The following is a 26,431-nucleotide window of genomic DNA, read 5'->3' as shown; positions in this document are numbered from 1 at the left end:
ATAAATCCATTGAAAATAGCGGGAGTCTTATTAATCAGTGTCCAGTACGCCTCTTAATGGCATTTTTGATAAAAAATCACTTCTGCTGATCACGCAAACTTTTCGATTATCTTAATATAAATTGTGAACTTAATTTTCGGTGTCATTTTAATTGCACCATGATTTGCAGCCAGGCTTTAAAATGCCCTCCCGTTAGACCGACGTAGATTCGACCATATTTGTCAACATTGTGTAGTGATATTCTTTGGGTTTGTATGTAGTGGGTTACTTGTTGACGCATAGTTTTTCTCTTATTGCTATTTTTTGTTTTATTCCGTTCAAAATCGATTCCTATGCTTGGTTAAGATTTTAGCCCTTGTCTCTCTTCATCTTTTTTTTCAAGACTAATGATGAAATTTTGATTGCTTCCGTCTTGACCTTACCTTCCGGCACAATATTCATCTCTTACCCTCCTGGTACATCGGCTTTAAAGGAGAAATGAAGATGGAGGAAAGCAGTGGAATGGCGAGGAATCAGCCTTCATTCATATCATATTCTTAATAAGAGAAACGTGGTGTCCGAGTGGGTTGAGAGGTTATATTATATCCTTAAATTACTATTTGAAGGGCCTTGGGTTCAATTCCCGGACGAAGCCTTCGGACACCCCCTAGAAAATATGCTACAAGAGCGAAGTGGCCCACGGAAAATACCACACACCTCAGACTTAGTAAGGGTTGAGCTCTACCTCACCTATCATTTACGATCTTCTGGTTGAATCACTGAGAAAATGACGCTATGGAAAACAAAAAAATTAAATGTCGACGCGTCATCGAGCTACTTGTTGATTTATTGACAGAAGAATGTTGTAATAAATATCAATTCATGCTAGTTTCATGGAAGTGGCCCTAAGGTTGGTTCTTTAAGCGAGAAATAGTGTTTACTGAAAACATAAGAATTGAGAACTATTAACATTCTATATACTCAATTATATTTTAATTAACCTTATGGGATCTGGTCTACAGGCCATTTTTTTTAACACTTGCGAAAAGTAATTGTCGCGAAATTACCTCCTCAATAAAAATACAACAGCAGTGCTGATAGCTGCTCGGGTCTTCCATGGTGCTTAACTTCCCATTGTTGCCGAGTGAGAGGTATCGCCCGAGGTGTAGCCAGATACTCTTGAGGTCTCGAAAGAGAAAAAAATGACTCACCGACATGTAATGTACCTGAACCTGCCGAATCACACTCATGACTCGTCGAATTCAGATTTAATTTTAAGAAAGATTTTTTAGCAAGCATCTTTACGTGTTTTTTATATCTTAAAGGACTTATTCACTGTGCGAGGATTACTATAAATTGATTTTTTAATTTCTTTTCTGCTTCGTATTCTATGGGGATTGTAATTTATTTTTTTTGAAAATGATGTAATGCATGCTCTGAGTTAAAATGTCATAGCCAAAATTTCCTTTCATTTCACTTTCGTTACACTTTCCATAACTGTTTTTGCTTAATGCATTTTTTCGGCTCAGAATGCATGCAGAAGGCCCAAGCCCCTTATATAGGGATGGCAAGTGAAACGAAAATGTTTCGTTTCGATCCGGAGGGAAACGAAAATACAAGGCCTAAGTTTAATTTCGGTCCCGCATGGAATTAAAATCACCAAGGAGTTTACTTTCGATACGGGACGAAACTTTACTCCCAGGAACGAAACTATTTTATTTTATTTAAACTATTTTATTATTTTTAAGCAAAACTCAGGAAAGAAACTATTCGTTTCGTCCCTGAGTTTTACTTTAGTTTCGCCTCGAAGTAGTTTTGACTCCGATTTTGTTTTCGGCCCTGAGTTTAGCTCTCCGGATTTAAATCCATTTAGTTTCGTCTCTACAGTTCGCTCCCGGGAACGAAACTATTGAAATTTTACTGGTTTTGCTTTCGTTTAGTTTCGATTGCCATCCCTGCCCTTACGGATGGCCAAGTTTCGTTTTTTCGTCACTGTCTTGATTTTTTATCTCTAAATCTGTAAAAAAGGAGATGGACTCTTAGAATTGAGGGCTTAAGCCAAGGGTTACAAGTATTTTTTTTTCTAAATAGAGTCAGATTCAGAAATTAATAAAAGAAATAAACAAAAGCTCGGTGACCAAGGGATACGAGTTTTTCTGAGTTGATTCTCTGCTCCGTGCTGACATTGAGTGGAAAATAAAATGCACTACTAAATATTCATGCTTGTTTTCTTTACCCAATATCTGTACCTAACTCTGTTTGGAAATAAAATCACTGGCACCCCTTGTCTTCTTACTCCCATAATTATAGAAAACCGCGTCCTCGAGGTTTTTTCCACAAAATTATCCAGCAATAATTTTTATTTCGTTCATATTTACTATACAGCAAATTGTCTCCGCTTTCAGTACGCGTATAACTGGTACCTTTTAATTATATATTTGCGAAATTCGTTTTGAACTTGAAATTTCTTGGCTTAAATCAAAAAAATAAGGAAAAGTTTCAACTACTTTCATGTTCGCGACCGATTAAACTATTTATGACAAATTGGTTATATGAGATCGTTGAAACTCAAAATGACCCCTTAAAATATCTGAAATAATGAGTTTGTAGCGAAGCAAAACAAGACCTTAAACGCGAATGTGTTAATTTGTATTTGAAACAATAAAGTAGGGCTATTTTGTTTTGAAACATTTTTTCGTACTCTGCTGAAATATGTGTGCGAAATTATAGCATATATCAGTGCCAAATCATGCTATGTAATAAGGAAATTTACTTGCGTTTAGGAGGATAAGAACTATGACTTAAATAGTTACCTGGGAAAAAACTTAAGGGAAAAATTATTTGTTGCATTTTTTGATGATTTATCTATTGTACCGAAAATTTCGAAAATCATGCTTTAGGGTTGTGCTTTTGGCATCTAAATAGTTGAATATATTACTTGTTAAGGTTCATAAGTCTCAATGGAACATTTTTTTTGCACATTTTACCTTAATTGAAGGAAAGAAATAACCCATTTATCAGAATTAACCGTAGGAAAGTAAATAAACAATGAACTTGGTGGCTGAATGTTTTGTTAAAATGAGAATGGGTACACATCAGCTTAAATAGATAATTTACCTTTTTTTGTAATATCACATGCCATATTCAACTATGCCTTGCCTATTCTCAGGTTTCTCATAGTACACATTGTACGAAGTACATCTGGATCGTATTTGGTCATATGAATGAGATTTGATGGTTTTATTCTTTAGAACCATTATGCGTTTTTCCTTTAAGGTACAGAAATTAATATCCCCGGTGTGTTTGATTTTTATAATTTTTCTTCCTCTTGGTTTCACGTGGTCACACCGAGAGTTGGTTTTAAGTGTTGGACATGGTGGTTGAGGAGTGCCAACTTCTGGTTGAAATACGGAGGAGACAGAAGGTATGGATGGAGGGAGTATTTAGCGGGGAGGGATGCTGAAAACAGTATTAATGGCTAGAATGTTAGGTAAACGAGGGAGAGGAAGGAAGAGAATAGGATTTTACAATAGATTGAAAGGGAGTAAGTCTTACAGTGAATTGAAGAGGGCACTGCTTGAGGGAGGGGAGGTTGATAGAATGTTTCTCAAGTGCTCCATGGAAACCTACCTTGTTCGGTAGAATACTTTAATAATAATGATGATGGTTTTACGATTTTGAAATTTCTCAGTGCAATTGGTACATCACGCATCTAAACTGTGATAAGTATCTTTTTTGTCCTACAGATTTTGTCTAAGGAAACTATAAATGTTCCTGTGAGGTCTTGCCTTTCTTAGCCCGAGGGTGTTTCCATTGTGCAACACTTCATGGCGATGCTGGATTATGTTCTTTCTTTACGTTCTAATTATAGATACCTCAATGTTTTGTCCTCCACCCCAGCCCCCTTCGCTTACGCTGGTCATAATTTGTTCTTTCTAAGTTTTACGACGGACGCGGTCAACGGTGTCTCCTCATTGTCATCCTTAGGGAAACCTTGTCGATGGAAAAATTTCCAATCCCACCGTGCGAATGTAAAACTTCGGAAAGTGGGCAGTTTTAATTTTTCTTCAGCGTTTAGCGCGGCGTCGTCGGAAAATCTGACGAGAGAAGAATGAAAATGACACGGTTGGGAAATGGTTTGGAGGAGCTCTGTGGTATTCTGTGACAGGAAGAGCTTCCGGCCGAGATCGTAATTTTCTGCGATGCCCGGTATGAAATATTTTCCGAGCTGAAGCGGCTAATGGATTTTCACAGGCGTGGGTCACGAAGCGAAGTGGGTTGGCGGCAACGCATAATAGTCGCTCCTCAGTTCCATTTGGAAAATGAATGCCAATTCCTGATTGCTCGAAAATACTACCCATGTACGCTTTTCCAGCTGTGGGCTTGTTTACCAATTGTAGCCTTAAGGAAATATTTTTAAATTCAGAGTGTCGGTTGATAATGTATTATTTCTTAAATTATTAAATCAAGAATATCATTTTGGGGATAAGTATAATATTGTCTAACGGTGAGAATATTTTCTAAAAGTTTTAGTTTCGAAAAGTTCGATGCGTAGTTTAATTCTTGAGCGGTTTTCGACGAAATATCGAAAGCGTTACCCAGGCGCGTTGCCAGAAATTGGCTTCAGGGGAAGGTGGAAGGGGGGGATTTTCGGCATTCGGGTTACTTATACTGATATTTTGCTATTGATTCGCGGGCATCGGAAAAAATCACAAATTTAATTAAGTCAGCTATATATTTCGTATGTGTAGTTCTGAAAGTTAAATTCATCGTTGATTATTGGCAGACATTGTGAAGTGCCCCAAAAATGGAAAAATGGTTATCTAATATGAATCACATTGTAGGTGTGCATTATTATATTAATGTCTTAATCTGCTCTTTCTTACTTTTCCCACATTACTGTAACTTTTCGAAGTAGATATCTACCGCAAGTGTATTCTTAAAGAAGTAAACATTTGTAAAAAAAACCAATACCTGTGAATCGCTAGGTTAAGGAGAATCTGTAATTTTTGTCCTTCACCTCTTTCAAAAACGTCTATCTTTCGGGTCATACATTTTCCTCTTTTTGCTCTCGCTTGCATAAGAATTCTTTCTTGGAAAATCTCAGTCGGCTGGACGGCAAACATGGTGATGTCGCAAAGAGTAAAGCTCAGAGTGGCTTTGTGGTCATGCACTCCAGTGTGTTTGAAGGGGCGACGGCCTTTTTACCTCGCCCCCAGGTCCATTATGTTAATGTCCAATCTGTTACGCGTGTTTGAGAAATGCAGGTTGAACCTCTCTCTCGAGGTGATCTTTGTTTTTGTTTGTTATTCACGTTCCAGCCTAACACGCATGCCAGAGGGCAAGGCAAGTCGAGGCTATTATATAAATGCAGAAGATTCTAGGCCTACGTTTCGACAAATTTACTCCATTTTTCAGGACTAATATATGTACCCACAAGCCAAAAGTCAATGTAAGTGACATCAACAGGATGAGATGAAAATGATAATAATGGCAATAAGCACTCGAATAATTGCACTCCTTATTATGCTCATGCCAAATATTTAGCCATATTCCAAGGTTCAACGGCTGATATTTCCCTGTTTTAAACGTTTGTAGTATATGAGAAAATTTAATGCTATATTTTCCAACGCCATCATAATTTCTATATTTTTCAACGTGACTTGTCGATGTGCGTATTGTCAAAATAATATTGTCGACAACGACGTATTTACATTATAGGTTAATTAGGCATAAAGCTTGCTCTTAAATTTAAATATTTAGGAATTATCGTAACTTTAAGTAATTGTCAATTGGGGACCACATTGTTGAAAACTTTACCGAGCCACTGTAGGATGTGATATTTCTTAGTGCTATCTTTCAAGATTATATTTTTCCAGTTTAATGTGGGTATTATTTTTCCTAGCCTACTGTATACTATTGTCTTAGTTTTCTTCGTATTGCTTTTTAAGCAACAATTGGCCATTCTTCTTTCCATATCTTCTCTATCTTCAAAATTATATGGTAAGGGCGGAGAGAAAAATTCTGAAGGATGTAAATAGGAGACCGAGGTTTTTGACGGAACGAGTACTGATTTTGAGCGGGGATGGGATGCTAGAAACCGTGTTCGAGGTAGGGATATTAGATGAGAGAGGAAGGGAGAGAAAGGTAATAGGATTCATAGTTGGAATGAAAGGGAACAGACCTAATTGTGGATTAAAAATGTAATGAAAAAGATTAAAAAATACACGCCTTTTCAAAAAATAATATTAAATGCACTAAAAATTAAAAAGTAAGCTTTTCATCGACCTGAAAATAAAGCATGGGTGGGTCATTCTCCCACAGTCGTGCAAAATTATGTCCTTCGACTGCAATTAAAAAACCAAAACTGGCAAATCAAAAATAAAGAGGCGTATTATTTTATGTACCCTTTTACTAATTTTAGTGTCAAAGTAGCGAAGAAAAAAATTATATTCCCCAAATGTAATGCCCAGAGACAATAGCTTTGTTCGCGTCGCTTGCTCCATCTGCACCTTCTGCACCGGAAGGAGCAATGAAAATCAGGCGGGTGCAGAAAGGATCGTCTCGTGCGACGCGAACGGCTGTGTAACAGCAAAAATGGCGCGGGACATGATTATAGAAAACATTGTCGAGGAGGATTTTTATGAAGACTGTAATGTTATTTTCCCAGCTTTCATTCAGCCACGGGATAGAGATAACGTGTTATTCCGGCAATTTTTGCGATTTACTCGGGTTTCTTATGATGCTGTTTGAACTAATATTGAGCACATTTGTTTATTGTTTGTTTGTTATTTGATTGTATTGGTATTTAGTTGCAAATGCCTCAACATCTACCATTTTTAAGAATAAGATTTCAAGCTTAATAATAGCAATAATAATAATAAGATAATAAGTGTAATTAAGGTTTTAAGCTTAGATAATATTTTTATCCTCGTAAACGACCGTCTATTTCATAGAAATCATGGTGAAAAATAATGAAAAACTCATTCAATACTGCGGACATATTAATTAACATTCATGAATCGAATTAACGGGATATCAGTGCATTTCATTGAGAAGGTTGGTGGTGTGAAAGACGTCATGTTATTCGAAGTCATAATTCTAAGTGTCAGATGTGGCAAAAAATCATTTTTATGAATCACAATATCACCTACCATAACGACAAATACCACTTCATCCTCATCAAAGAGTAATTCATTGTGCAAAATTGGTATAGGTCATTTTAACAACACTACATGGATCCACTTACGATACTGTTTCATTACGAGAAAAGAATATACCTACGGTACGATTTTTAAAATTGCTATTGGATTGGCATCAGTCCCTCACGGGAGTTATAGTAAAATTATGGTCGACGATATGAACAAATCTTGGTTATAGTTTTCCGGGTTTACACCGCGTTGATTCATGTTTTGCGGACGACAGTTTCGGGCACGTTCCAGCTCCCGTCTTCGGGTCCAAATGATTTGCAGATCTGTGATCCTTATTTATTTACAGCTAGTCAGGCGGATGTTGATTTTTTAATTCCATTGTTGGAAAAGCCGTTTGAAAGATGAGGATAAAGGATAGCCGTCTTCCCTATTGAAGTTCTTTGGGTGACTCGCTATTTCAATCGCCTCCCTTATCAGCCTAGGGAAATATTTATTTTCCCTGGCGATGATTTTCGATTCTTTGAAAAATATGACGTGCCCAGGTTCCGACCATGCATGCTCTGCAACCGCAGAAAGACGAAAATTTTTCTTTTCGGTTGCCTTAAGATGTTCATTTATTCTGCATTTGAGGTATCTAGATGTTTGCCCGATGTATGATAAACCACAGGAACACGTTACTTCATACACTCCTTCATAGATATCTGATGGATGACGATCGTTTTCACTCCGGAGGAGGTCAGAGGTCTTCTTCAAACTTATAAATCGCGTCAGAACGTCATGTTTGGCGAGAACTCTAGCAATTCTTTCCGACTTTCTAGCCACGTATGGCAAGAGAGCATGTGCCTTTGCCTTTTGCTGGTCTTCCTTTGCAATGTCCAAGGCCACATCTCTTTTCTCTTCTTCCCTACGCGCGATTTTTTGAATCAGTACCCGATCGTAGCCATTTTCTTGGAGCGTGGTAAGGAGGTGTTGTTTCTCTCTAGCGAGCGAATCTGTATCCGATATGGAATATGCTCTATGATATAGAGTTTTAATAACTGATGCTTTTTGCCTGGGATGATGGTGTGATTTGGCATTCAAATAGCGATCAGTATGCGTTTCCCTACGATAGACTGAATGTCCCAATGTGCCATCTGATTTCTTCTTGACGAGAACGTCCAAAAAGGGGAGTTGGTTATTTTCTTCCATTTCCATAGTGAACTGGATGGAATTATTTTGGCTATTAAGATGTTCAAGGAATCTTTTCAGTTTATCTGTCCCATGAGGCCATATGACGAATGTGTCCACCTCCGAAGCTGGTGCAAAAGGTGCAGATAAAAGTTGCACCTTTTGAACCTGCACCCGCGACGCGAACAGCGTTCGTCACTTGCAACTTCCGCGACGCGAACGCAAAAGTGGCAGAAAGGTGCAGGAAAGTGCAGAAGTGACTGCGACGCGAAAAAAACTAATGATTCGTCATGTCCGTGGACAGTCCTGCATAGATTTTCGAAGAGGTGTTTATTGTATTAACAAACTTTACTAAATAATTTATTATAAAATATATGATTAAACAAGTTGAAACAATAAATAAATTCCAAAATAGTTTTTTGGGGATCTTTTATTTCATAATATTTGTTATAAAATAACAAAAAAAAATTCGTCCTACCGTAAAAAGAAATGTCCGTGTACACACAGGAAAAAGGGGAAATTATTCATAGGATAGGTATGGCAGCAGCCTTGAACAACCAGTATGTAGAGAAAGATATTGTCAGCTATATTGGGTTGTTTGAGTACATACCTGCTTTATTGAATGTTTTAACGCTGGAAAAAATGTTGGTTCAGTCTTTTGAAAGAGCCAAGATAATCAGTCATGTCCGTGGAAAGGTAAAAATTAGTAAAAGAAAAATCTTTCACTAGAGTTTTGGGCCATTCAGTTTAAAATAAGGTTGAATTTTATTTTATAATTTAAGGCCGATCTTCTGAAAAGTAAGTTAATTTGACATTTGCCCTTTTAGCACCAAGCCAATGAAATATATTATTATATTACATCAATACTCCGCTATTCATTTTGAAACACTCGGTGCATTACGGATAATGCAATTAAATGTGCATTCACGTAGAACGCCCGTTGCCGGCGCCATTAAGCGCGAATAGGCGCCAGTAAAAGTTTGCGTTGTTTCATATGTGCCAGTTTACCGACAAAGCTTGTTCGGACTTATCGACGCCGGCTGTAGGCTTCTACCTGCGAACCAGAATGTTTGAAACATAATTTCCAGCGCCTACAACGCCGGCTGACTCCAACTGTGTAAGAGTGAAGTGTGGTGCAGTGGTTGTCCAGATTTCTCGAAATTTCATGAAATGGTTGATACCGATGAGCTTATAGAACAATTTTTCCAAATATCAGCCATATGGAACTACTGAGGAAAGAGATGGTGGCACTCGCCTTAATTTTTTTCGTTCGATTTTAATATCATGCACTCAGACTCTCTTGCTGTCTAGCTTTAACTCGACGTTTTCTAATAAAAAAAAACTTCATCACAGCTTGACGGGGACATCTCGACAACTGAGGTCCAGAACTTGTTTCCAGCTTTTAACATGAAAGGCCACAATAATTGCCTGCACTTGTAAACGCCGGAAACAAGCCGCTGGTTTTCAGGTGCTTGTAACCAGCGTTTTACGCGGACGCTTATATGGGATTCGTATTGAAGTTAAGCATGGAATAGATTGGATGTGCGTGAGGATATTTCCTTTGTTACAATTGGTGTGTACAACATGGTGTTCCCCATCGCTTCGTCTCCAAGGGGATCCCCGCTTTCCTTCTATATCGCGTGAGTTCATTGTTAAGAGGAGTTCCCCCTACTCATGGCGGATCAAAGAGCTTCGCGATGTCGTCGGCTGCAGTCACGGATACCACCTGCATTGTGTAGTGCATTGCTGCGTGTCTCTGAGGCGTGACATGGGAGCGATGCGTTCGGGTTAGCGCCGCTGACCGCACACTCACTTTCGCCGTCGGCGATCCGCGTGACGGACGCTTAGCTGCCAAGTTGTCCCCCGATCGTGTTTTTTTTTCAACCTCTCTCTCTCCTCCACATTGTGGCCTCCTTTCAGCCTTAAAGTGCTTCTCTCTGCATAGGTGATGGATTTATTGGATCGCGTTTGTGTGCTAGCAAACCTTTCTGTAGTTAAGAAGACACAGCATTCCCTCACGACTTGCCATATATTTGTCTTTATCTCGACACACTATAATTCACTCGTTTATAACTTACTTAATCATCCTTATATTTTCGGGGCATATTGAGTAGACTATTTTTAAACGTTTACTTGAATATATAGTGAAAAAAACGTGTATATATACATATTGCCCAGCGAGTCACAGACAGAGGTGTTAAGCTGGTCTTACCTCTTCATAAACGCCTTCTTTGATAACGCAATTTTCATCCTGGCAGCCAGGGATCGGGTTGCGGTGGTAGCTACATCCACATATTACCCTGCAAGCCACCTGCAGAGGTGTTTGGCAAGGAGTGAATCATCACCAACATGCACCAGAGGGTTACAATTTACTACCGTGAACATGCACTACGTAACATGTTAGCTACTTACGGCACATAACCCACTATATCCTACTTATGAAACCAATCTATCAATGAAGCTAGAAAATGCAAATCATGCTGTTAAAAATACTACTATAATTCGGAAACATGCATTTAGGAAAACATAAATTAGTAAACTACATCACCAGTAAACTAACATATTTCTAAGTCCCAACGCTGCCGTTGTAGTCTCAAATCGATCGTGGGAAAAGGTAAATTCCAAATCCAATCTATGTCTCTTATTTTATTTTTATCACCGTATCTACCTCAGTATGTTGGCGTTCGTAAGAGATGGATTCGTTGGAAACTAAAATTCCCTTGAATGCACATAGTATATATAGTCTAGTTTCAGTGGCGTAGCCAGAAATTTTGTTCGGAGTCCAAAACCAGGGGAGAAAAGTTTTGAAAAACATGGTAATAAGCAGAGAGTTTAATACTAATTTTAACACTTTTCATAATTTCGAAAAAAATTCATTTTTCGAAGGAATCTTTTGTAAATTCATTAATTTTCAATATTTGGTTTCCTTTTTTGATGCTAAGTAAGTGTGCTTTTATATTTGTGGGGGGGTCCAGACCCCCCGGACCGCTCCTCGCTACGCCACTGTCTAATTTCCAATCTACTGTCCGACACTGATTTCCATTCGAGTGGCTCCAAGAGGTCAGTATCACTAACAGTTTCGCTCTCTTAATATTTCAATCCGAAGTTGTTTTGGGTAGGTGATAGCAATTCTCACCTGAGACTTAGGCCCAAGGGTGTAAATATTTCATATTCAGGTTACAGAGGTCTATTAGTTTCGCTCGGCCATCTCAAACTTCTAGGATTTTATGCGGGGGTAGCCGAAGGCTTTAGTTGCGATAAAAAAGTTACATATGAGAAAATATCGAAATACAATTTTTATATCTGTCTGGTAACGTTTCAAAACGAACTAAATAAAATGTAAATAGTAATCTCTGTCAAAGAAATCACATAATAAATTATCTTAATGATGCAGAATTGAAAAAATCCTCCACGATTATATTTCAAAGTATTTAAATTGCTAATTTTTATGAACTCTTACTCATGAAATTTTTTAATCATTTTCATGTTTTGATTCACGTATATCAAATGCCTCTTTAGTGATCTCGGATGGAGCTGCCGCAATTTTACTTCTAATCCGACGTGTTATAATACAGATTTTAATTTACGGTTCACAGAATTACTTCATAAAATATTATAAAACTATATCCGGTAAATTAGAGAATCAGCGGTAAAATTAGGGGCCGGTAACCATAGCTGGCATACATTTTTATCCACTAAGATCCTGTTCATCGTGCGGAAGGTTACAGCGTTTCGAGAGGACTTGGGTAATGAACTCGTCACAAGTGTCTGGAGGCACGATGACATGGAGATTTCATAAACAATTGAACCTCACGGCACGTCTGGCTCGCATTCAAGTTTGGCAACCCGGATTGCGCAACGGAGTTACTCGGACCTAAAACTGTTCCTTTTTTTTGTCGTCGGCTTTGGATGGGGCGTGTAGCATATTTGTTCGGAGGAAAGTCCACCGTTCAAAAAAAAAAAAAAAAAAAACCACGCGCTACGCTCTTATTTCTCCGAGTATCACACTCCTTCCGCAATAAACAAACCTTTTCACTTTCAGCGATCTTCCCACGCATCGCGGACCGCACGTTTTTCCGTGTTCACTGCTCAAGGCCTGCATTCATATCAATGTTCAGCAAAGGCGCAGCGAGGGGGAGGTTTTGGGGGATAAAATCCCCCCCCAGAGATCAGAGAAATTTTAAAGCTCAATCCATTTCACTTAATTGGATTAATATTGATTATAAAATAGTATAAATATTAATAAAATATCCCTCAGAAGGCCGTGAAACTCACCATTTTGAACCATTTATCTGTAAAGTTTTCAAGCCCCCGCACCTCCCGCTAACCCTGGCGGGTATTCCAGGAGCGGGCGAGTATTAAGACACCCCAGTGTTTTGCGCCTGAAACCCCCCTAGCCTTAATTCCTAGCTGCGACCCTGATGTTCAGCATCACCTTAAGTTAGATTTGCAAAACTTGGGAGTAATCGGTGTCCAGCGTCAGTGTTGTTCATCAGTATATGCTAAAAATGCATGTTTGAAACTTATGCCATGAACTGAAAATATATATTTTACAAATCCTGCACTTTTGTTTTAAGTTGATGAACTTGGACGTGCTGAATATGAATTTTTTTTCCGAAAGAGCAAGTAATTTTTAGAGGAAATATTTAGTTGGGGAGTTAATAGGGAGATAGGTAGAGGACACGCCTTCCCCAGAAATTAGGAAAATGAGGAAAAAAATCAAGTACCGTAGTCTGAATTCATTAAATGATTCTTTCATTTTGTTTAATGATTTAATGATTCGTTAAATTCGTGCGCTAGGATATTTCCTATTGTTAATCCCTCACCTAAAATAGCTATTGGGGGGGGGGGGGGGGGGATAGATCGCCCCCCAAAATTCTGAGAGAAATAATAAAATTATTTATAACTATTGTCTAGTTATGACGAATAATAACTACATCTGCTTAAAGTTAAACATCATTTATTAATATCATGGCAGTGAGACAAGTCACTGAAATATTTTGGTCAATTCCCTGCATCAAGGACAGTAACTGATTAAGTACCTGATGATTATTGTGTAGCAGTCGAAACACTTGTTGTAAGCTGTTAAAATAAAATTAGTGGTCAGCACGATATCTTTGTTTATAATTCGATATGTTGTTTCATGATGTCTCTCCTTAAAAAGTTGAATTTATGGAGTTATTATTAATATTATTTTTTGAAAAAATAGTTTTTGATACACTCTTCAATAAAGTCCAGTATTTTGGTAATAAACCCGTGATGAATGATTATTTCCATATACCCACAGCCATAGATTTCGACGTAGCCCCAATTTGCTCGTTTGAAGCGATTATGGATATAAATTCTATTAAAAATTATTCATAAGGCATTTATCACGGAGTGTGGCACAATCCCAAAATAAGGGGCGATCAGTCAAGATGAATCTAAATGGTGACTAAGTATTTTTTAGGATTAAGTTAGGATGTAGGTAGTGAATAAGGATAAGAAGCGACCTACCTACCGATGACTAATCCCCGAACCCCCCGTTACCTGGGGGGAGGGTTGCCCCCCCAGGCTCCCCATCACCCTCAAAAACATATTGCCACTGCCCCACCCCATTGTTATTCTAGGATAATAATTAAATATTCTTTTCATTGTAAATGCGCATTGGGTTACAGCACGCTCTTATCGTCAATTTCTTTAACCTCAGCCACTCCCGCCATCAAAAATCACTGAAATCCAACTGCAGTGTCGTGAAAGTCGTTAACCTTTCTTGCTTCCGACGCTGTCGCTGTTTGAATATTCACGCGGTGGCGCCTCGTCTGTCGCTCATATCTCTTTAGGACCACGTGCCATCAGGTCTTCACATTCCACCTCATCAGCTGTATTTCTCCTCGCCTTTGCACTCGTGAATTCACTGCCTGGAAACTATACGATCTCGAATAAAAAGGTATAATTTTTTTCAGATTTATTTTACCTAACTTATGATAATAATCGGTTGAGAAATAATATCATTGACTTCACTTCAACACTGTGGTACACATTTTATTGTTGCCCTTTTTCCCAGTGAATTATTTCTCTGATGACGTTATTAACTTTTTCATTTGGGAGCATTTTTCGCAAATCTTATTACGGCCGGCTTCATGGTCAATTATTTTTTTAAATTGCCCTTGCGGATATTAATAAGTTACCTTCTATATTCATTTATTGAATTTTGATATCCAGCTAAGTGCAACGAACTCAATCATGGTTGATTAAAAAGTTTTCATCGTGCACCGTTACGACATTTATTAGAATGACTAAGTGTCATGCGAAATGGAATGAAAGTTTTGCAACACGAAATGCTGTTTATGTTAAAAGTTTCTTCTGCTTTATCATCACCAGGGGCGGTCTGGGGTGATTGGGGGCCCTCGGGTGGGATTCATGATAGCGCCTCCCTTACCAGGGGATTCAGGGGTCCTCCCCCGGAAAATTTTAGGAAATTGCATGCCCGGAAATGGAATTTGACTTTTTGACTCAATTCTGGCTCTTGAATTCAAGATAAAAGTTAATAAAACTTGCAATTTCATACGAAAAATTAGTATGAAGAGTGAAATTTTCACAGCTTGTAAAATGTAGTAATGTACAATGGTTATATCATCTATTTAGTGACATTGTTCCTTGAAACTGCATTGAAATCTAAAGAAATCTCTAAAATAGCCTTTTAGAATAACTCTTTCAAAAAAGTAACAGGTTCTCTTCATTCTTGTGACAGCTTCATTTTATTTTTTATATGATAATTTGGCACTGTGTAAGTAGTAAATAAAGAAAATTATTTAAAACTTAGAATTTGATAATAATTAGAAAACGTTTTCTCAAGTAATCTGGGTCTTTATATTATAACTGATTACTTCAGGCTTAACTTTGTGAAACCTATCCATATTGGAAGTAAAAAAATAAAAGATGAAGATGTGACCACGTTACGAAACCCGGGTCGTGCCCGTATTAAAATGTGTGAACCTTACAAAGTTTTATTTTTTACTTCCAATCTTTATATTATAACACGGTGGACGCGAGCGTTGTGGGGGCCCCCTAAGCTCGGGGCCCTCGGCGATCACCGATCAGCCGACCCCACCGTCCCTGATCATCACCAATTAGTAAAAATTTTCTGGTGTATACCATTCATGAAGGTTTCTCAAGTTCTTCACTACCACGAAAACTTAATCTACGAACTTTAAGTGGCAGGAGTCGTCATTCACTCACGAATGAATGCCATGGCCGTAGAAGGACCATTTTTTAATAGAGGACGCAGAAGAAGAGAAAAAGGTTAATGGAAAGGAAGAGGTGCTAACAATAAGTTGAATGCGGATTACATAGTGGTCATGAGGGTAGGCAGGGATAAGAAATTATTGCGTAAACTTTCGCGGTGTGGTGGAGATTCGGAGGATAGGTTTACAGTCTCAGGTCGATTTAGCCTTTTCGTCGACCTGAAGAAGTCAGCTGCAATGCCGGCGAAACTGTCGTCTACGAAGATGAACACACACGGTGTATATTCCGTAAAACTTTTCGCTGAATACAATTGCGGGTCCAGAGAGATTAGGTGGGGCTACAGCCCCCCCTGGAATATCCGATTTACGCTAGATAAAATGGTAATTTTGTTAGGACTCCCACTACTGCTGAGAGGTACCCCATAGGTCTCCCAAATAGCACCTCACATGTTTCTGTCTTGGATCAGCCATTGGCTGGATAATACATTATTTTTCATTCCATCAACCACTGGGAGGATCACTAGTTACAGTAATCCATTATCTACTATATTATTTCATGAATCTCGCGCTAAGTAATGTTTGTTTTTAATTCTGAATCTTTGTCCGATGTGCGGAAGGGACTGAGGAGCTTGACGGAGCGAGTATAGAACGGGAAGGGGAGGTAGAAAACAATTTTTAGAGGGAAGAATTCTAGGTAAACAATAAAGGAGAAGAAATAGAAAAGTATTTTTATGAAGGATGAAAGGAGGTGGGCTTTCTTGCCAATTATTTCCTATTATTTTTTTATTGCCTAAATCGAAAAATTATTACTCCTGGAGTACGTATTTCACGCTTTTAGATTTTTCAATGACGATATCTATTTTTCGCGATTAAATGAAAAGTGAAAATTTTCAATCGCGCGAAAACGCGACGGCTAAGTATGAATGCTGGGAAAACCCCTTGTGACGTCCTTCTGGTTCCCGCTTCCCCCATGTGAGGTGACCTTGGGGCGAGGATATTGTGAGCCGCTGCGATGCTGGCTGCTAGCAGGTAGCGCTTGGCTTTAATAAGGATTATTAATACCTTAGCAAACGAAGGAAACTTTCCGACTATAGGCAGTTTTAATAAGTGAGTATTAAGAGATGTTTCCCTGAAGTCTGTGCCTCATGCATGCATTGGTAATCTCAGACGCTGTAAAACTCCTATCTACTCGTACAGAAACTAGGTCCCTGTGACGTCACGTGGAGTGGCATCGTATGGGCGCCAATCTGGCCTTTTTCAAATGCAGTTAAAATTGACCATTGCCATTCGTCTATACTGGGAATTCAAAAACCAAATAATTTATATATTTTGAATACAATACTGGTGGGTAACGAATCGCAATCAATGCCTTTCGTTTTCTTTGATAAAAGAAACCACCCTGCTGAGGAGGGATTTACGAGTTGGGAGGGAGGTCATGCCAGGGTAATTAGCTAAATCCTTCATGTAAACCTACCTTGACGCTTGGAATACTTATAAAATCTTATTCTTTTTTTGCAAATAAATTCCCGTTTGGGGTCATTGTTCCAAACCCGTCGCCTCCATGTCACTCGATGCTCGGAACCCATTTGTCTCAAACCCTTCTCCCTCAATTCATCTTCAACACAGTCCCTCTATCTTCTCTTAGATTTTCCCCTTCGTTCTCTTCCCTCCCTTCCACTTGCAAATTTTGAATGTTTGTTCCCCACATCCCCACTCCTCAACCCTTCCTAAAATATGGCATAACCATTGGTTCTTACCTTTAGTACCTTTCCTGAGATCTCAACAACTCCTACCGTCTCCCTTATCGTCTCATTCCTAATCTTATCTCTTCTATTTTTTTCCATCAACCATCTCAGCCACGTCCATTTCTTTTTCGTGAGCTATCTTAGCAGGCCGGGTTTCACTTCCTAATGTCAGTGATGGCCACACATAAATAATGAACAATAAGAATGCATGTGTAATAAAAATCTAATTTTCTAAGTACCTGCTAGACTACCGATTAATTTTACTCTCTCTACTCCTATCTAGCGATTTGATCGTTGGATTATTCTTCCTCATAGGACAACCCTTTAAAATCGCTGGCACATTAATGGCTTTACATGGTTTCGCTATTTAGTTGGGCCCTTTTCGCTTCTATAGCGTTAAGGTGTATTTCCCCGTCCCATCCCTTCCCACGCTTTCCCTACCCCAGAGGCGTCGTCGGGCTCCTATTGCGGCGGGTCCTCTTTCCTTTTTCCCTCTTCTCCTCCCCCTCACTGGATGATTGGGCGTATAAGTCTCTGAGTTGGTTCCCTTGTGTGTTGTATCCTTGAAGGGCTCCCCTGAGCCCTCATCACTCTCTCTACTCCTATCCAACGATTTGATCTTTGGATTTTTCTCTTTTAATGAATAATCTTTCAAAATCGTTGGCACAGCAAATTATGGTTTCGCTAATAGTGGGCCCTGGTCGATTTCATAGCGGCGAGGCTATACCCTATCCCACCCTCCCATTCCTATCCCTACCCTGGAGAAGTCTTCGGGCTCCTTATCGCGGTGGCGCCTCCATCCTTTTTCCATTCCTTCCACTCCCCTCCTCGGGTGCGCGGGCGTATCAGTTGTAGTACTGGGTTACAGCCCCGGTGCGTGGTAACCTTCTAAGGATTGGGTCCTCATTCTACTTCTTTTTATCATTTTCAGAAAATATGTTGACTAGCGGATCTAATTAATTTAATTTTATCAGAACTTTCGGAAGATTAGAACTTTCTTGCTACTTTAATTACGACTGGGAAAAAACGATCCGTCATTAAATACCTTGAGAAAATTACGTGTAGGTTTTCACTTACGATTCGCCGCTATCTTTTACGATTAGGACGTGAGACATTCCCTAACCACCTGAGTCGAATCACATTAATTTCTACAATGTCTTTACTTATATTGTATCGTAACTCAGGTTTTCGAGTTGTTATTTACCTGCTGGTCAATTATCATTAGAAAAATATTTTGGTCAATACCCTGCATAAGAAAGTGTACTATTTTAATTGAAAGATTCAATAAGGACAGTGAGTGTTTCAGTGCCCGATGATATTGTGTAGCAATCGAAACACATGTTGTAAGCTGTTAAAATAAAATTAGTTTTCAGTACGATATTTTTGTTTATCATTCGATGTTTCGTTCTATAGTGTTTCTCCTCAAAAAGTTGAATTCACAGAGCTATTATTAATATTATTTTTTGAATTTTTTTTATATACTCTCCAATAACATCCAACATTTTGAGAAAGTGTCTCATTATTTCCACATACCCACAGCCATATTCCCCAATTCGTTCTTCTCTAGCTTCAATTCAACTGCTTCTTCATGGCCAGGGAGCATTCATTTTTCCCTTCAGCGACTTAATTTTAGGTGATTGTCGTGGTTGACATAAACAGATTTCGATTCTAAATTCGATCCATCGCTCCTAATTTTTCGCTGCGGGATTCAACTATCAATTAATGACTATAGCAGGAAAATTCTTATAAAAACAGGAAAATGAAAAGAATTGATCATTAAGCCGGACATGAATTAATTTTGCGCTAAAATTTGCTCCCTAATCAAAAAGTTATTGACGTCATCAGGGAAGGCATCCGCTCACCGGGAAGAAGGGGAGGGATGCGATGTGACCCACAGTGTTGAACGGATGCCAAAAGTGACCTCAACAACATTGTTTCTCAAACGATAAATCATATGGTAGGTAAAATAAAATCGGATAATGTGTTCTATTTTATTCAGGTTCGAGAGGTTCATGAAATGCAGCTGAACTTGAATCCCTTTTAACGCAGGCGATTGTTTTTCATATTTTCGTCGGTTTTTAATATTACACAAAATATCTTCATGTTATCCAAGCTTTATCGAGGACGAAGAGGGCAGATTTGTTTTGAAACAAAAACATATTGTTTTCAGAACGGTTAGGAGAAGGCTTATGCTTACGAGTTGAATAACTATGTAATTTATATGCATCTTTGAGTCAGAGATTCTTTAATGATGTAAATTACGAAGTACCTTTTCAAACATTTTCCTCGACTTTTATGAAATAGACTCAGCCTTGCTAGTACCTGAATTGTTTCGTGTACTTCTTTTATAGGAATCCAGCTCATTAAGTTACTGTATTACTTATTACAATAAAATATCTATATTACTAATTACTTTCTTACCATAGAAATTATTATGCACCATGAAAATAGGAAAAGTGCCGAGTGATAACTCAAAAGAGTTATGTTGGTCTTTTCTTGCGCCAAAACGTGCTTGAATTAGCAATATTCGTTCGCTACCATATGAGGAGCTTGGATTGTGGGAGATATCTTCGAAGTACCCAACCTAGTTTTTAATCAGTAGACCTTTCTTACTTTCACGATTTTCCGGCCGCTTGGGCTGATGAATAATTAATAAAGAGACATAAGAAACTCACGCTAGACATGAGGCGGACAGAGCCTGGAATGCATCCATGCAGTTGTGAGCTGGCATGCGATCCAATATTTGAGGCAGATACGTACACCGCGGCGATTTCATACACTTGCCGTTTGATGGTTTATTGCTGCGGCGACCTGTGCGTGGCTGCTTCATCATTGTCAAGTATTTCGCAATTGTGAGTCATACTTTTCTTTTGAAAGACGGCACTCCTAAGCATGAACTCTCCATTGTGGCGTTAGATTTCTCTCGTGTATATTTTAATGATAGATTAAAATGTTTGGAATCGTCTACTCTGTGTGCCCTGAAATTTTCAAGATGAAAACATATAGTTCCGAACGAGGAGTTCTTTGCAAAAAGAGAATGTTCCTACCGTTTGAGAGGGAGTAAAGCGTCTATAAGGCCTCTGGAGCCCTTGATATTCAAATCCTATTCCGAGTTACTCTCTTAGGCAGTGCATATACTAAAATTGGAAAGATACAGAGAAGATTAGCATGACCCCTGCGCAAGGATGCCTCAAAATTGTAAAGCGTTTCCAACTTTTGTATTACTCCGGTATTGTCTAGTGGTTAGGATACCCGGCTCTCACCCGGGAGGCCCGGGTTCGATTCCCGGTACCGGAATTCAACTTTTTTCGGCCTCGTTGGCGCCGGAGTAATGTCCCCACCTACCAGCCTGAAGGTCGCCGGTTCGAATCCACCGTGGCTAGATTTGCTACCATTCATGGCGTGGAGTTATATTATTTTATATATATATGATTTTCAAAAAGTAAATTTTAAGAAAGGACTTTATTATTTACTTGTAATAAATTGTATTTTTACTTTTAGAAAAGCTTTAATTTTTGCTTGTAATAAATAAGAAGATGTTATTTTTATAATAATAATTATTATTATCTTAAGGCTTACTCTTGTATCTTCTTAATGAATTTTCTTAATCCTCTATGTCGAGTACATCTTCGTTTGCCTCACTCTCCGTCTCAATTCGCCTAGTTCAATCCCATCTCTACACTTATATTCAATGCTCACAGCTTATTTTAACCCTCTTTCTGCACACATTAATTTTATGACCAATACAAAGCACGTAAATATTCGCTATTCGTCAGTATTTTTCAAATATTCGCCGTAGAACGCTCGCAGTGGCGCCGACTCCACGGGGCCTAAGGGGGCCCGAGCCCTCAAAAATTCGTTATGGGTGTGAGGAACAAATGCGTCAGGCTTGTCGATTTTCCCCGGAGTGTCCAGATATCGAGATTCTAGTTATCAGGGATCTAATTTCGATCATATGACTCTTCGAAAATGCTTAAAAAACTTAAAATTCACTACTTATAAAATTTCCCGGGGCAAGATCCCCGGTTTGGGCCCCCCAATATTTTTTGTGAGTCGGCATCCCTAAACGCTCGCCATCAGTTCATCTATACTTTAAGGGGAACGGGTAATGAGGTGAAAATGAATGATAAAGTGCAGGTGAAAAGATTGTCTTACGAGAAAACGAATGGAATGCCATCTTAAACAAAGCTTGCAATTGATTAACAATGATATTAATGTAGCCTTTGCCTTTTTTACGCTAGTGTAACCATTAAAAAAATTATTTACCTAAGTATCTTGTTTTCCTGAGTTCTCAATCGCTTGCTTCTCAAACTCTCTCTGCCACTTTGTTGACCGCTAACGCATTATTCTCACTGAGATTATTATCTTCTGGCGTCAGATGGGGAAATCACTGCATACTTAAATTTAGATAAAATATCTGCAATAATTTCTGTTAAATATTTATATGAGATTGATCATTTGTAAGTCATCCCCCAAGCTGCTTATCATTGCTCATTAGCTACATCCTAACTAAATCCTAAAAAATACTTAGTCATCTTTTAGATTCTTCTTGACTAATCGCCCCTTACTTAGGGATTGTGCCACAATCCAAGAGAAATGCCTAATGAATTTTTAGTAAAATTTATATCCATGGTCGCTTTAAACTGTCTGTTCTCTTTAATTTTTTCAAATGTAATTCTCCGTGAAATATCAGATAATATCAATCATTTCGCTCTTTTTTATGTGTTCAATGCTATATTTCTGCATTCATTTCATATATTCCATCATTCGCTTCGGTTGAATACCAGAGTAGGACCTTATACTACCTACTATATAGTGTGTCAATGAGGGTTGGCGTGTTGTAGAATAATAGTATGTCGTCTTCCATTTAAACCAACCTCAACCGGCTTCTTGTAGTAGTCTAATGATATCATAGCTACTTCTATCTGTCTTACTTCTTCGTCATTCACATTCTTTTAATTCTTAGTTTTGATTTCCTCCGATAACATAGTCTTAATGCTTACTAGAACGTTGATTTTGTCCAGAATCATCTCGATCGAGGATGTAAACCACTTCGCGAAAGTATCCTTTTGAACTCAGCTCAGCAACCTGTAAAATATTGCTATTCAACCCTTTCCTAGTTAATCTAAACGTCCGATCACGGGTTCTGTATCCACTTAATGGGCTAGCTAATTAAACCCTTTGTTCTCGAATGATGCCATCTCCTACTTCCATCGTTCGCTTAGTCCCAAGCTCACACACATTTTAAAGCCGATTTAAAAGAGGGACACTCAATGGCCTATTCAGCGGAAAATGTGTTCGATTTCGAGAGAGGATAGTGAAATTGGGGAAGATGTGATCTGATCAGCTACTCTGCGTGAGCTCAGCGCCCGCATCTTCTATGATAAGAAACGGCAAGGTCGAGGAAAACTGACGTAGTAGTTGGAAAGTGGTCCGACGAGACGTCGCCTCGAGGGCAGAGGGACAATTTTGTGGGAATCGCCTCGACCAGAAATGGGTCAAAGGGGCGCTTCTTCTTCTTTTTCTTGCTCTTGGGCTGCTCCGCCACTTGTATCTGGCAAGCACCCAGGCAACAGCCTTCAGCTGGCAGCGTCCAATACGTAGATAGTCGTATTTGTTTTAACGAGTAAATGAATGAGCACCAGATTTCATCTCTTAGCATCCAAAAATTTTTATCTCATTTTAGTTCTAGTAAAATATTTTTGCCATTCCACCAAAATTTTTTACTGTGGAGAAGACCTTAATAACGACTACAATGCAGTTGAAATCCAGTCCGGTTTGATAAAATATAAAGAATACTACAGTTTGATTTTCTTGGTAGAATTGAGTTGATTTCACCAATCATCGAATAAAAATTAAAAATTCATATTTGTACTGGTGAAATAGTTTTATTTTGACGCAATCAAGGGGCTCATATTTTAGCAATTTTCAGCTTTGGCACGAAAATGACTGATTATAATTTTTATATCGGTTTCAAGGGTGCCCTTTATTAAACGGAAAGTCATTCGTATAAACGCTATATATAAAGTCATATCAAAGGGTATGTTTTTCAAATCTTCAACGTGATTAGCAATTAATGCCATATTAATTTCCCTGAAAAAATTAAATTGGACCAACTTAAAATCTAACCAAGGACTTTTAACATAGTAACAGTTCTAAAACAATTTTCGGAGTAAAGGTTAACCAATATCTAAAATTTCAACCAACGATACGTCTAATTTCATCTAATGTACATCGAAATACAATTGTGTCAATGGCTATTTAATTTCAGAATAAAAGCGTAGAAAAGAAATTATAGTTCGTGCTGGCGCACTTTCCCGAAGTGCATCTAAAAATTTAACCTGCAAAGTTAAGATTTAATTCACCACAGGCCAAGGTATGGCCTAATTCAAATATTTTTCATTTATTTCGTGCCTCACCATTTGATAAAATCAGACTCCATCCAATTCACACATCCACGATGAGCGGGGCTCGGATTACTTGTGGACCTGTTCGTTATCCAGTTAGAGCCATTAAGTGAAGCCAGGGCAATTAATCTACGGGCGCTGCAGCTCTCCGCGGTAAACTCAAGCTTGGAAGCCAAGCAGTAGTTAAGATGCCAGCTTTCACTGAATCTATGAAGTCACCAATGAAGCAGCTTCAATGATTTCAACTTTCCAAATAACCCATCACAAGTGCAGAGATAGATAATTGTATAAACATCGTTTGAGCTATTAATTCATGGAAATTAGTTGGTGAGTACCCTTCAAAAGGCGAGAGTGAATGAGGAAGTCCTTGAAAAGGCGTCAGAAAATTGGACAATGTATGGCGTTCAATAGCATGCGGAAGAATTATAGAATTTTAATGGCCGGAAGTAAAGCAACGGAAATTTGCTTGCAGCCAATGGAACTCAAGTGGTAGAGTAAGAGGGATCCCTCACAATATTCGCTGTAACGGCAATCTACGTATTATCGTTGCTTATGCTCCTTAAATAAGCCATGCTATTCACTATTCTCTTGCATGGCTTGGTCGGTATGATTGGGATTTTCGGACTGTGAGTGAGAAAGAAGGGAAAGAAAAAAAAATAAGTGTACAAATTCGAGCTACAAAAAAAGGTAATTTTTTTTGTGAATATTCAACTATTGATTGTTGCCCATACGTTGCATGGATTCAGGTGTGTTGCTTCCTATTCAATAATATTTAATAAGTGGTGAAGCTTAAAATAGATGCAAAGATACCTGCGTTCTCCACCTTACATTTTTATAGCTTTTACCGGCATTCGCAAGTATGATGTTGTTTTCGGCTGATTGTTAGCTTTGCTACTTCTTACTTTTATTAGATTTTCAGAAAAATTGTAAATAATGGATTAAATGAGATAACAGGCATTCTCCAACACGACGCAACTCTATCAGTAGGTTATCAGATGAGTTGACATTGGAAAAACGTCGCTAAATACTAAGCATGTTTCAATTGGAGACTAAGGCACGTAAGGCGGAGACCAATACATTCAGGCGAGGGTTAAAATTACCCCGAAACGCAGAATTTGAGGCAGGACCTGTCAATAACTCCATCTGGTAAAATAAAAAAAATGGAGGTGACGGCTGAGCAGACTCCTATCGAACGAAATTTTTGAGAACAGGAAATCATTTCCTTATATCGCGCTTCACCCGAATTAACTGGAGCAGTTAAAATGGAACCAGTCACCTGAATTTTTAAATTTATTCCCTCAATATGGGCAAGATTGGGTCATTTGATGGAATGCGCCTTGTTAACCAGTTTCAATGCAAAGGAAGGAGCTTGGCAAGTTTCATTCCAGGTGTTCTGAAAGAGATACCGGATTGCATAAGTCGATTCCGGCCCAAATAATCACTGTCAAGGACATATGTCGGTGAATGACACTACCTCTGCTTTTCAGGTATGTGAATATGGTTCGGCCTCGCGCCGTCATAATAAATCATGTTTTCGAGAGTCGATTGATGCATGAAATAAGCCTGAGGGTATCAATACTCCAACTGAGCAACAATTACGTAATCTAAGTTATTTTAATTTCACTAGCATCAAATGGAATTGATTCATTCACGTCTAAGCCGGAAGGGATCTTCTAGATTTCCAGAATGATAAGTAATTGCGTGTGTTTATTTTTGTGCAATTATCACTCTTGAAGTAAAAGTTAAAATCTACGTATTCAGTCATGGCATCCTTAGGTACTTGTATTTTTTGGGACATTCGTGACTAACAGCTAAACGAAATACTTGTTTCAGTGCATTCCTTCATTTTCTAGCAAGCTTTTTTTCTGCTCAGCTGAAATGTTCACGGAATCGCTTTAATGCATCGCGAGTACCATTTTTCCTTCTGTGAGTCCGCCACATTTACCTCATTGACTGCCTCTAATTCGCTTAAACAGACTTGGCACACACTTTTCTTCCTTTTCGTTTTTCTGTTAAATTTTATTTCCCATACATTGTTAGCTCTTCTCTTATTAATCGATTACTTTTCTCGGAATTAGTGTCCACTCTTTTTTACTTCAGAATCCTCAAGAAAAAAATCATAAAACTGGTATCGTTTGGAGTGGGCAAGGAAGTGAGCATAGGATAAAGATCATTGACTGCTGATATTTAAGGCTGACAGAAATAAGCAGAATACATTGACTAATCTGCCTATGCGCGAGGTTGAATTCAAAGATATTTGAGGCGAATGTTGAGTTAGAAATTGAAAATCATCTTCATATCGTTCTCGACGCAATAGATAAAAATCAGCAATCAGTTCCTGAGGCGTCATATGCATGATAAAAAACAAGTATTGAAATTAATTAAGAATATACAGGGATAATAACACAGAACGCGGAAGCTAGAGGCTTGAAAAACCTCTAAAAACCACTGTGTGTTGGAAGCCTTGATGGCGAGTCAAAAATTAGGGAAAGGCATCGCATGTGTGACCCCGGGGCATATGCTTTTAAGGAAAGTGACCGAATTAGCGATCACATCGAATGTGATTAACTACCTATTGTGAATGCTCTACATGTGCGAGACAGCCTAAATCTGTCATTATAATTGCAATAACCTTGAAAATGTCGACAAAAGCAGCGGCGAAAATCTTATCCCAGACTAATTGGAGAACGAGGTTATTATATTAAAATGAATCAGCCAAATGGGTTATGTTAGCTACATCATAGCTCCTATTTCCT

The 26,431-nt window shown here is 38.5% G+C and overlaps 2 non-coding genes across 2 annotated transcripts; both read left to right on the top strand.

Annotated features, from left to right (window-relative positions):
* Positions 1-20,383: 20,383 nt before the first annotated feature.
* Positions 20,384-20,486, top strand: LOC124161629. Its single transcript, XR_006865402.1, has one exon. It is a non-coding gene; the product is annotated as a U6 spliceosomal RNA (small nuclear RNA).
* Positions 20,487-20,493: 7 nt separating this feature from the next.
* Positions 20,494-20,565, top strand: Trnae-cuc. Its single transcript has one exon. It is a non-coding gene; the product is annotated as a tRNA-Glu (tRNA).
* The last annotated feature ends 5,866 nt before the right edge of the window (positions 20,566-26,431 follow it).

The sequence above is a fragment of the Ischnura elegans genome, chromosome 6, assembly GCF_921293095.1.
Source record: "Ischnura elegans chromosome 6, ioIscEleg1.1, whole genome shotgun sequence".
NCBI lineage: Eukaryota > Metazoa > Arthropoda > Insecta > Odonata > Coenagrionidae > Ischnura > Ischnura elegans.
This window is presented reverse-complemented; position numbering and strand designations above follow the sequence as displayed.